Here is an 11,602-nt window from a genome sequence, read left to right as displayed (position 1 = left end):
GGTCTCACTTTGTAAACCAGGCTGGCCTTGAACTCACAGAGGTCTTCCTGCCTCTGCCTCCCCAAGCACTGGGATTACAGGTGTGCGCCATCACACCCAGCAACAAACTCTTCCTTAAGCTGCCTTTGATCATGGTATTTTATCACAGCCACAGAAAAACAACTACTACAAGCAGAGGGCAGATGCCGCATTCAAATCAACAGAATAACGGGCACACACATGTGTATACATGCATATGCACACACATTTACATGCACACGAATGTATAGGCAGGTGTACATACGCATAAATACACATATGTATGTGCAAATGCCTACACATGAATGTATAGGCAGGTGTACATACGCATAAATACACATATGTACGTGCAAATGCCCACACAGGCACACAGAGAAACACACACACACCAGTCTCTTTACTGAGGAGGTGGGTGGTACTGCGGCTCCCTCAGACCCTCAGACGTGGCATGGGCAGAAGAACCTGCTGTGGGCTTTGCCTGGACTCCTGTGAGCCCTCAGAAGCCTTGCCTGGTGAGGTGGGTGCTGCCAGTATCCACATCGACAGACTGGCAAGTCGCAGCTACGAGGAGCTGGCTCCCAAGTCGAACAGAAGCTTCGAGCCTTCTTCCCGCCTTGTTCCTCTGTGGCCCAAGCTCCCATGTGGACTGAGGTGGCCCCAGATTCCTGGGGAAGGGGAGGGAGGGTGCTTGGAGGACCCTTGCTACACCCTATTCTCAGTCACCCTCCACCCTTTTCAGAGTGTGTGAGCGGCCCTGGGAAGCTCTGCCTGCGCGTTCCATGGAACCCCGAGGTCCTTCCTCATTTAGGTGACTTTGAGGGTCAGATCCTGCCATGCTGGCGTCCCAAACGCCGCCAGTTCTCTCATTCAGTTCTGGCTCTAGGAAAACCGGAGCTCACCTCTTGGCTGTGAAAGGGGATGAAGCTTCCCAAAGCTCCTTGCTGCCTCCCTTGTGCCTGCAGCTGTCCTTGATGGCCCTTATGACCCCCCCCCCCGGTGCGACTAGTTTGTCCTCAGGGTCTTAGAGGTCAGAGGACAAGTTTGGCACAATCTATATGCCCAGCTGTTGGCATACCACATGCAGAGATGTGTGGCCAAGGGAATATTATGTAACTACAAACAATGAAGTGCAACAAACTGCCAAACAAAATCCACAGTGTTAGCTGGTTTTCATATACATAAGACTTCGGAAGAGTTCAAAAGGACAGGAAAATTCCAACCTTGCTTCCTTTTCCTTGTCCCCCTGTTTTCCCATCTTCCCCAGCATGTGACTCTTCCAAGGGCTTGGGTGTGACTGGCCTAAAATAAGACTGAGAAGCCCTTTGAGAGACTTTGTCCTGGGAAGGATGAGCAGGACGAGGGGCATAGGACCATATCAGTAAGGAAAGAGGGGCATTTGGGTGTTTTGCTTTGTCAGGACTGTGCATACTGGAACACTGGAGGGCCCAGAAAATCCTTATTCCACCTGGGCCTTGGGGAATAGATGCGGCCATCGTTTCCTGGGGGGCGTCTGTCCTCCAGCCAAAGGACTCCTTGGAGACAGAAGCCCCAAGAAGCCACAAAGACTGCAGGCAGGGGGAAAAAAAAAACAAAACAAAACATCTCCAGCCACCCAGCAGAGCTGCTCGTCCCTGCCACACCTGCTCCCCCAGGAAGTGCCTAGCGTGCCAAGTGAAGGTCAGAGAAGGGACAGGGAGTAAGGTCACTGAGCCGGAGAGCTTCCTGTCTGACGGCTCCCTCCACACTCCCTGAGCTGCTGTGCGCTGCGGATACCCTCATCCCCGGCCTCCCTCCTGGTCTCGGTCTGCCGTTGTGTGACCTCGGCCTTGCGGATCTCCAGAATTCAGTTTCAGGATTCAGTGTCAGTGTCTGCACGGGGAGCGGTGTGTCCCACGGTGCCCTCAGCCCACCTTAGGCTCGACGGGGAGACGTTAGCAGGAGTCTCTCGGAACTGGGGCAAATGGGGGGGCGGGGGCAGGGTGGCTTTCTCGGATGAAACGTGGCGCCTCCAGATACCCCCGCCAGCACCCTGCACCCACAGCCCCGGCTGCCACCCAGAGCCCTTGCAGTGGCAGGGCAGCCTCGGGCGCAGACCGCTGCCCTCTCCCCACCGGCTCCAGCGGGCGGTGGGAGCCGGAGATGTAAATGCGCTCAGCCTCCTTTCTTCTAAACGCCGAAACCAGCCTTGACAGGCTCTGAAAATAAATGGCACCGACTCGCTGGGATTTCAAATTCCGTGATTAAGGGCTGAAGCAAACACTTTCCCTCCCTCCCGCCCGCCCGCCGCCCTCCCTCCGTGGGCTGATAGCGCTGGCGGCCGGGACAGCTTCTTGCTCGCCTGCCAGCAGCTCCGATAGCAGCCGCCAGCGCGCTGCTCCGGGCTGTTTATCAGCGGCGCTCAAGCCGCTTCAAATCCCTGCCCGGCCTGCACGCCAGCCCGCGGGCACTCACTCACTCACACCGGCGCGTGCATGCCCACACCTGAACGGATGCACATGGGCGTACAGGCACGAGGCTCAGATGCACAGAAAAGGCATGCATGTGTACACACAAGGCGCCATGCATGCATGCAAGCATGCACACTGCTGCATGCACACTCGCCTATCTGCATGTGCACACACGGAACGCACAGACATTTGCACGCACAGACATTTGCACTGTGCATGAATGCATACCAGCTCACATGCATGCAGATGTGCACACGCAAAACACAGGCACATGAGTTCACAAGACACCTGCAGGCACGCACACCTGTGTGCACACTCAACCCCAAGGGCAAGCTGCGGAGGGCTGCAGAGGCGAGGCTAGGAAAGGAGGGGGAGGGGAGGAGGGAAGGAGGGCAAGAGGAAGCCTGAGAGGCTCTGAGCTCATGGTTGGTTGGATACCTTGGAGGACCCGGCAGCTGCAGTACAGCAACAAGCCTCCTCCCTCCACTCCCCACACCGCTGCTTCTGCCCAGCCACTCTGAGCTACCCCAGCCTCTCTCCTCCCAGCTGAGGTTCTGTGGTGGTGGTGGTGGCTGAGTTTTCCCTCTGTCCTCTAAAATAGGAAGTCGTGGCTGCTAGGAAATAGTCCCTCTCGGTTCTAGTGAGTCTGGAGCCCGGAGCTTGCACAGACTGTGTCTCACGGTGGGTGTCAAAGCAGGGGTGCCTGAGCAAAGCCTGACCTTCCCTGGGAGGACTAACGGACCACCCTCTCCCCACCTCCCCAGCTCCCAGCAGCAGTGAGGCCCCGTCCCCCACCAGGCTGATCTAACTCTGCTGTTGCCCCTGGATAACATGCTGATAGGTGCCAGGGGGCGGGGCTCCCCTGTTCAGGTGGCCACTCCCATCCCACCAGGAGGGACGCTGGCTGACTCAGGGCACGTCAGCCTGGGTGACCTCTGGGTGCAGACACCCAAGATTTTCTAGCATCACCAGCTGCACCCACACTGCAGTAGCAACAGACAGATGCAGGCCGGGGAGGAAGAGCCAGCTCTGCCCTGTGGGAGCCTCCAGAAATGGAACTCCGGAATGCAGGGAGGGAGGAAGGGGCCAGATAGCAGGACACTTTTCAAGGAAATGTGCCCCCCTCACCCCTCTGCACAGACGCAGGCACTCTGGGTAGCCAGCCGAATGAAGGGAAACTGACCACTTCAGTGAGTTTCCACCGTCCTTCTCCCTCCATCCCCTCCCTCTCCTTTTCCTCCTCCTCTTCTTTTCTTCTTTTTTAATTATTTGATTTTATATGCTCAGGTTTGGCCTGCAGGTATGACAACGTATACCTTTGCATGCCTGCTGCAACAGGGGCCAAAAAGGGTGTCAGACTCCCCGGAACTGTGGTTACAGTTGGTCGTGAGCTGCCAGGTTGGTGCTGGGAATGAAACCGGATCCTCGGGAAGAGAAGCCGGTGCTCTAACCACTAGGATGTCTCTCCAGCCCCTCTTATTTTTTATGACAGGGTCTCATGTGGCCCAGGCTGAGGATGACTTTGAACTTCTGAGCTTTGCCTGCTGGAAGAACAGAGTCAGGTTCAGCTGCCCTCCCAGTTAGAACTTACCTGCTGTTCCCCGGGTCCCTGAGGGTCTGGCTTCTCTTTGCAGATATCTGACTGTAGGCAGGGGATGTCTCTGGGACTACTGACTGGGGAGTCAGCTCTGGACACAGCAGAATGCTGGGGACCATGGTGACACAGGAGAGTTTGGAGTCCCACTCAACTGCACACTGTGAGCAGAGGAAGATGAGTTAGTCCCAGATAGCCAGGGGTGCACAGGAGATCTGAAGATGGACAAGAAAGGCGATTGCCATGACATCACTGCTGAGCCAGACCCTGTCTCTGGCCTTCCTCTACCACAGCTACCACAGCACCCAGAAAAACTTAACATTACCTTCTCGGCATTTCTTGATGGCCCAGCTCTGGGCAATGGAATAAAGGCTGAAGAATTTTCTACCTGACTCTAAGGGCAAAATTTTCATGGAAAACAACCTTCACCTTATCCCTTTTATCCTAGAATAGAATGTGGATGAGGTGAGGCAACCATTTTAAAGCTATGAGGACAAAAGCTAGACACTAAGACTGAGAGAGCAGGAAACCAGATGTGCCTGTGCCGTTTGTACCGATGCTGTCGGACCTCTAGGCCTTATGCACACACAGGTAAAAACTGTTTAATCTTTTACCTGTGAAAGGAGACTCACCAATCTTAGGGCCAGAGAGAAGATCCTGGACACCGCAGGTTATACTGGAAGATGAGTTAAAAGGCTCCAGCTGAGGGGCTGGAGAGATGGCTCAGTAGTTAAGAGCACTGGCTGCTCTTTCAGAGGACACAGGTTCAATTTCCAGCACCCACATGGCAGCTTATAATCATATTAACTCCAGTTCCGGGGGAACTGACACCTTCACACAGACATATGTGCAGGCAAAGCACCAATGCACATAAAATAAATAGATAAGCCATGCTGGGCAGTAGTGGCACACGCCTTTAATCCAAGCACTTGGAAGGCAGAGACAGGTGGAGGTCTGTGAGTTCAAGGCCAGCCTGGGGTAAAGAGTGACTTCCAGGACAGCCAGGGCAAAAGGAAAAACAGGCTCAAACTCTCTACCAGGCAGGTATCCCTGAGCCCACCTGAGCCAACCCCTCCCGTGTGGGGGACAAGGCCACACACAGCACTCTTTGTGGAAAGCAGTCTTCTAGGAAGACCTCTGGGTCTTCACGATAGGATTAGTTTCATGTAGAGATGCGGATATTGGCAAGTAACTAATTCTTAGTGAATTTTAAAAATCAGAGTCTTGCTATACAGCCCAGGCTGTCCGGAGCGCAATGCACAGCCCGGACTGTTGCCAAGCTCCAACTCTCCACACTTCCTGCCTCAGCCTCCCAGGTTCTGAGGTGAACAGCAGCAGCCACCATGCCTGGCTAATGATGGATGCTGTTGTGTGTGGCACATATGTGTGTGTGCACACACATGAGTGTGCTGCTGCAGGTGCCAGAGCTTCGTGGTGTGATGTCACATGCCCTCCTCTATTGCTCTCCAACACACACACACACACACACACACACACACACACACACACACACTATATTGTTGTATTTTGTTTTTCAAGACAAGGTTTCTTTGTTGACTGCCCTGGAACTAGCTCTGTAGACCAGGCTGGCCTTGAACTCACAGAGACTCGCCTGCCTCTGCCTCCTCACTGCTGGGATTAACAGCATGTGCCATCACTGTATTTTTGAGGCAAGGTATCTTCTTGAACCTGGAGCTCAGTGGTTCAGCCAAGCTGGCTGCTCAGTGACATCCAGGGATCCTCCTGTCTCTGCTCCCTTACAGACACACATCTTCACACCTGACTTTTTACACAGGTGCTAGGGGCTGAACTCGTGTCCTCCTGCTTGCACAGTGAGCACTTTACCCACTGAGCCATTTTGCCAGCCCCTGATGGTGGAATTTTTAATGTCTGTGGGCTTTTGTTTTATTTTGTTCCATTTTGGCAGCTGTTACCATTAAAGTTTGTTATTTGTACACGTGTGTGTTTTTATGTATGTGTGCGTGTGTGTGTGTGTGTGTGTGTGTGTGTGTGTGTACCATGGCATACATGTGGAGGTCAGAGGGCAGCTTGTGTGACTCAGTTCTCCCCTTCCACCCTGTGGGTCTCCATGGATAAAAGTTAAGGCATAGGGCTCTGCTGCAGACACCTTTAGTTATGGCTGAGCCATCTCACCAGCCTTCTGCATTCTGTTTTTCTGAAATCCTTCTCTACAGAAACAACAACAACAACAACAACAACAACAACAAATTGCATTCCATTGTTGTAATCACTCAGGGCAGAGAGCAGGGACAGCCAGGCTCTGGTCAGGCAGGTAAGTGATGGAGGGTAAGGGTAGCCGTGGGACAGCAGCTGGCGCTGTCGGGAGGCTCTAGCAGACACCACCTGCTGACACACACACCCCTGGGGAGGAACGGAGAGTCCCAGCTCCAGGAGGCTCAGCACACTCAGTTCCCCCCGGTTGGGAAGGACCTGTTCCCGACCTTGGCGGGTGGGTGGAGCACATCTACCTGTCCCCAGGGCAGGCGGCTTGGCAGGTCTACGTTGTGGACAGTCCCTCTTCGATATTGATCCCAACCATCTGGAGACAGCGGGGGGGGGGGAGGCTGTGGGGACCCATGGGAAACTCCAAGTCATCACAGGGGTCTGCTAGAGGTCCAGGAAGCTCTGACGAGGCCCTCTGCCGCAGGGAGAGGAAGCTGGCAATGCCGGAAGAGTGCTTGAGCAGGAGACGAAAGCCAGGCTGTGCTCACAGAATTTTAAGCCTCCAGCAAGCTCAGCTAGGCTCTAATGAACAGCGGAGGCGCTGCAGCAGGGGGTTGGGGGGGAGCTGCAGGGCGCAGGGGTGGCAAAGCAGGGTGCTCAACTGCATCTCCTTACCTGGCAGCCCGGGGCCTCACCTGTCCCGGGGGACTCCAGTGAGCAGTTCCAAGCAGGAGCAAAAGGCAGAACTGCTGGGCTGTCACTCCAGTGGCCCTGGCGGTGAAACTGCACCCAGGACCCCCAGGTGAGAGCGCTCTGAGTCCCGCCAGGAGGTCCTGCGCCCCCCCCCCGGGGATCAGCAGAGGGGTACCCAGTCTTCTTAGGTGAGGCCAAGCTGCACCACCTCCAGGGACACCCCAGGCTCAAATTCCCACCACCTGGTTGGTTGTGTCCAGCCTCACCCTCACACTTAGCTCCTGGCCCAGCCTGTGCTGGCGCTGTGTAGGATGCCGCTGTTAGGGTTTCAGGCATCTGAGGACTGCAGAATCCCAAATGTTAGCGCTGAAAAATCTAGACTGGGTGACCTGGGTGTCCTTGAGCAAGGAGCTTACCCTCCCTGGGCCTCAGATTCCTTCCTTGTGGAGACAGATGCCTGTCCACCATGCCTGGAAACTGCGTGGCTAGGGAACACCAAGAAAAGCTCTGGTCTGCTGTTTAGAGTCGTGGCTAATTTCTTCCAGAAGTTTCCAGTGTTTCCTATCAGGCTGTCCTCCTGGGAGCTGCCTTCAGGTCTCTGAATGTCCAGGGAAGGATGAGCTTCATTTGCTGTGTGTGTGTGTTTACGTCTGTGTGTGCATGTGCATGTGTGTGGTGTTCGTGTGTGACCATGTGTGAGGTATGTGTGTGTGTATGTATGTGTGGTGTGTGGTGTGTGTGTTCGTGCGTGTGTGTGTGTGTATGCTGAGGGAGTCAGGCCATTCTGCAATCCCAGGCCGGTGGCTGCTGGTGGGAAGGCTGTTAAAGGGTGTTCATATGCTTGCTTCAGCAGCACATATACTAGAAGGGCGTTTATCACAGAGAGGACACGCAAAGCAGGGGCAAGCTGGTGACCGAGTGTGCTGGTGGAGAGAAAGCTGGGAGCCTGGAGGCTTGGGCCGCTAGACCCGCAGCTCATATGCTTCCCTGGCGCCAGGGACAGTGGGCAGTGAGTGAGGGAAGGAGAGGGAGCCGGCATGGGCCTGGGGAGAGGCCACCGCCGTGGAAGGCGCCTTTGTCTCCCTGAGGCTGGAAGAACTGATGCAGTTTGGGGGTGGGTTCTCTGTCTCCTTGCCTGGTTGGGATGTCCCCTCATTGAGGGGTGAGGGAGGGGTGCCTGACTCCCACACTGAGCAAGACTGATGTTAATTTATTTTGTCTGTCTGTGTGTGTGTGTCTCATACATGGATGTGCATTGCCATAGCACACAAGAGGGAGGTCAGAAATAACTTTGGAAGTTGGTGTTCTGCTTCAACCATGTGGGATTTGAGGACTGAACTGTCCCAGGCTTGACAGAGTGGGCCCTATAGTCCTGGGTTCTCATTTTTCACAGTGATCATGTGTTTCGTTTGTCATCCACACAGCCACTTTTCTTTACTCTCTCTTTTTACTGGGGTGCAGCTTTGCTGGGGCTGAGGTGCAGGCCAGTAGGGAAATTTACCTAGTACTGTGCAGTCCAGTATTTCAACTCCAGCACTGGGTGGGGGGTGCTGGGGGGAGGCAGAGTTGGAGACAGAAGGGAGGAAGGGAGATAGAGAACTAGGTGGAGTGCCTTACATCTGTCATCCTAGCGCCAGGACACTGAGGCGAGAGGATCAGGGAGTTCAAGGCCAGCCTAGGATCCAAAGCAAGCTCAAGCCCAGCCTGAACTACACTAGATCCCGTCTCAAAACAAACTTGCTGACTAGTTTTATGTCAACTTGACACAAGCGAAAGCTATCTGAGAGGAGGGAGCCTCAGTTAAGAAAATGCCTCCATAAGATTGCCTGTAGGCAAGTGGGTAATTTGATGGGGGAGGTCCCAGGCCACTGTGGGTGGGGCCATCCCTGGGCTGGTGGTCCTCCGTTCTGTGGGAAAACAGACTGAGCAAACCAGTAAACAGCACCCCCACCCCCACCCCATGGCCTCTGCATCAGCTCCTGCCTCCGGGTTCCTGTCCTGTTTGAGTTCCTGTCCTGACTTACTTCAATGATGAACAGTGACATGGAAGTGTGAGCCAAATAAATTCTTTTCTCCCCAACTTGCCTTTTGGTCATTGTGTTTCATCACAGCAATGGAAACTCTAGGAGAGACAGTCTAAGGCCTTAGCTTAGTCAGTGGAGTGCTGGTGTGGCATCCATGAAGCCCTGGGTTCCGTCCCCAGCGCTACAGAAACCAGTAGTATCACAAGCCTGTGATCCTTTGGAGGAGAGGCAGGAGGATCGATTCAAGGTCATCCCCAGCTGCAGAGCAAGTCTGAAGCCAGCCTATCTCAAAAACATTAATAAACAAATAAATAAATGAGGAGTAAGGTGGTGCCTTTATTATGCCGTTTTGCACCAGGGAAGTGCCCACTGGACAGACCATCCCACTTCTTGTCCCACATGGAAGGGGCAAACAGAATGTCACTAGCTTCCTGTTCCCCAGGGTCCTCTGAATACAGTTAGCAGGAGAACACGGGCTTTTCAGTCCTATGACTCAGTCAGGGTTGCAGCTAAGTGGTTGGGGCTCAGGGTGGGACAGCTCTGGACTCGCTGTCCTTTCAGGTCCCCCAGCCACAGACTGGGTCCCACTGAAGGGCCAATGTGCGGTGACCACCTGGACCTCCTCAGTAATGTGTAGGACAAGGAAGACTCCAATTTTTCTTTGGCACACAACCCTGAAAATCATGTCACTGGTTCTGCCAGGTCCCTAAGAGAGGCAACTCCTTGCTCAGTAAATCCTGGGGGCATGAATGAATGAATGAATGAACAAATGCTCATCCCATTGCTCCCTGCTCTGCCCCTTGCTGATTCTCCATTCTCATCGGAATCTGGAGTGGCCCACCCACTGGGGAGAACGGGGTGTGGGGTGCATGGGTGTGGGGTGTGGGGGTCTTCTACCCTGAAGGACAGTGAGGGCCAACCAGCCAATCTTGCGGCTGTCTCCAGGGTCACCTTGCTCCGGCCCTTCTTTCCTGCGTGATCTTCAGCAGAACCTTCCAAAACGGGTAGACATAACCCTTCAAGGCTTCTAGGCTGTGCATGTGGACATGTCTGTCTGTCCTCCATGTCTCCCCACATCTTCCCAGGCTAGGCACACGGAGCTGACGCTCCAGTAAGTGACCTGGGTGAGGTCCCTGCTGGTCTCTGGCTTCTCTTGAGGCTGTGGGCATTACTGCACCCCTTGGGGGTGGAGGTGGCAGCCAGTGACTTGCTGGCGGCTGCCTGGGGCAGGAGTAAACAGGGAGGAAGGCAGTGGCCGGGACGCTGGAGTCCAGGCACGTCCTGATACCAATTAAGGCAACTCTAGCACACAGGGGGCTTGGAACGGCATTTATCAGGCAGCCGGGAGGGGCTTGGCGAGCTGTCCTCCGTTGATGGATTAGACAGCACACAATTAGGTTTCAGACGCTGCTTGCCTGCACGCCGCGCCCCCCCTCCTCTGCAATGCACGGTGAGAGAGCCCTGCTGGGTCCCAGCTCAGCCCTGCCCCAAGGGGAAGGACACCTTCCCAAAGAGTAAGGGGCCTAGTAAGAGTCATGATGGGAGACCTTAGGTCCCTTCCTGTCCCACTCCTGGTTTGCACTGGGTCAGGAGTGGGCTCCTGTGGAAGCCACGGGAATGTGGGTGACGAGAGGAGACTCCACAGGGCTCCTGATCCCAGGAATAGCCTCTGCCCCTGGCCAAGTAAGCCTTTGATCCCCGACCCTGGGGAGGGAGTGTGCAGCAACCACAGAAAGTAGGAGAAATCTCCAAGGTTCTAGAAAGTCCTTCACTGCTGACGCCCTGGGACAAGGCAAGGGCACCCCAACAGAAGGTTGACTGAACCCTTCTTTGGGGGCCAGGAGCCAGGTCTCACATTGGCTGAAGGTCCTGGGCTGGCCTTCACCCCTCTGCTGGGTGTCAGTGGCTGGGCTTGCCTCCATGACAGATGCAGGCATCCAGTGTTCTCCATGAACGCCTCACAGATAAGCCCAGGCCACAGGTTCCACTACTTCCGAGTGCCTGCCTTGGGACTGCCTGGCGACCCCTCTCCTCAGGACCTGGGGTGGGACACGACCAAGGCCAAAGCCAAGTGACTCAATGCTCTGCTTGAGACTCTGCCCTGGAAAGCAGATTGGGGCAAAGCCCTCTGGGATAAAAAAAAAAAAAAAAAAAAAAAAATATTTTGAAGGACAGGGACCTGGGCTGGAGACAAAAGTGGAGATTCTTCTGCGTATGTGGCTTTAAACAGATTCACAGGTTTAAATATCCAATGCCCCCTACCACCTTTTGAATAATCATCTCATTCTCTCTGCCTCTGTTTCCTCACCTGTATGATGGGCACATAATGGTACTCCCTCCATATGGAGGATGAATACCTTTAAAGTACCCAGAGCAGTGGCCAGCATAAAAGCAGTCTAAACAGCTTATAAACAGAGTTGTAGGTTGTGGGAGGTGAGTCCAGGAGGGAGGCTGAGGTCTCCACTGTTCCAGACTGTGAAGTCTGTAGGCCCTCAGGAGGAGCAAGCATGGCCTGTGGGTGCAGGGGTGGGAGTCCCTTCCTCAGCCAGCACATGAGGCAAACAGGTCTCTGGAGAACCCTGAGGTGGCTGGTGAGCCCCCATCTTGACATAATCAGGGCCCCTGTGAAATGAGGCTACAGG

The sequence above is a fragment of the Meriones unguiculatus genome, chromosome 8 (genome assembly GCF_030254825.1).
Source record: "Meriones unguiculatus strain TT.TT164.6M chromosome 8, Bangor_MerUng_6.1, whole genome shotgun sequence".
In the NCBI taxonomy this organism is placed as follows: Eukaryota; Metazoa; Chordata; class Mammalia; order Rodentia; family Muridae; genus Meriones; species Meriones unguiculatus.
The sequence above is the reverse complement of the archived record's forward strand: the minus strand, read 5'-3'. Positions refer to the sequence as shown.